At 35.9% G+C, this 1,288-nt stretch overlaps 1 non-coding gene across 1 annotated transcript; it reads left to right on the top strand.

The window, feature by feature from the left end:
- The first annotated feature begins 270 nt into the window (after window positions 1–270).
- Window positions 271–378, top strand: LOC112759988 (small nucleolar RNA R71). The gene has a single exon (XR_003180447.1). It is a non-coding gene; the product is annotated as a small nucleolar RNA R71 (small nucleolar RNA).
- Window positions 379–1,288: the final 910 nt, after the last annotated feature.

Below are 1,288 nucleotides of genomic sequence, written 5' to 3'. Positions count from 1 at the left end.
ATTGACTTACTGAGTCAATATTTTATTCTGAGCCAATATGGCATTCAGAGTATCAATTTCAAGAACTCCCTTCTTCTGAGGCGTTCCATTACTCACAGGATTCCTCTCAGAAGTGTACATGAACTGGTTGTTTGCAACCATGTCAATGAGTTCTTGAGCTTCTGCAGGCGTTTTCTTTAGGTGAATGGATCCACCTGCAGAAGTATCCAATGACATCTTAGCTAATTCAGACAGACCATCATAGAATATATCCAGGAAGGTCCATTCTGAAAGCATGTCAGAAGGACACTTTTTGGTCAATTGCTTGTATCTCTCCCAAGCTTCATAGAGGGATTCACCTTCTTTCTGTCTGAAGGTTTAGACATCCACTCTAAGCTTACTCAGCTTTTGAGGAGGAAAGAACTTGGCTAAGAAAGCCTTGACCAGCTTATTCCAAGAGTTCAGGCTATCCTTAGGTTGAGAGTCCAGCCATATTCTAGCTCTGTCTCTCACAGCAAAAGGGAAAAGCATGAGCCTGTAGACTTCAGGATCTACTCCATTGGTCTTAACAGTATCACATATCTGCAAGAATTCAGTTAAGAATTGAAAAGGATCTTCAGATGGAAGTCCATGAAACTTGCAATTTTGTTGCATCAGAGAAACTAATTGAGGTTTTAGCTCAAAGTTGTTTGCTCCAATGGTAGGGATGGAGATGCTTCTTCCATGTAAATTGGAATTAGGTGCAGTAAAGTCACCAAGCATCCTCCTTGCATTATTATTATTTTCAGTTGCCATCTCCTCTTCTTGTTCAAAAATTCCTGTAAGGTTGTCTCTGGATTGTTGTATTTTAGCTTCTCTTAATTTTCTCTTCAGAGTCCTTTCAGGTTCAGGGTTTGCTTCAACAAGAATGTTCTTGTCCTTGCTCCTGCTCATATGAAAGAGAAGGGAACAGAAAAATAATAATAGGGATCCTTTTTACCACAGTATAGAGGTTCCCTTGTTGTGAGTAGAAGAAAAGAAGAATAAGAATGTAGAAGAGAAGAATTCGAACTCAGAGGAGAAGAAGGGGTTCAAATTTTGGGTGAAGAGAAGTGTTAGTAGATGAATAAATAAATAGAAGGAGATGAGGGAGAGGGAATTTCGAAAATTAAAAATTAAAATTTAAAGTTAAATTTTGAAAATAGTTTTTTTTTTGAAAAAGGTTAGTAATTTTTGAAAATTAGGAATGAAATAAAATTAAAATAAAAAATTAAAATAATTAGTTAATTAAAAAGAATTTTTGAAAAAGAGGGAAATATTTTCGAAAATT

The sequence above is a fragment of the Arachis hypogaea genome, chromosome 16, assembly GCF_003086295.3.
Source record: "Arachis hypogaea cultivar Tifrunner chromosome 16, arahy.Tifrunner.gnm2.J5K5, whole genome shotgun sequence".
Classification (NCBI taxonomy): Eukaryota; Viridiplantae; Streptophyta; class Magnoliopsida; order Fabales; family Fabaceae; genus Arachis; species Arachis hypogaea.
The sequence above is the reverse complement of the archived record's forward strand: the minus strand, read 5'-3'. Positions and strand labels throughout refer to the sequence as shown.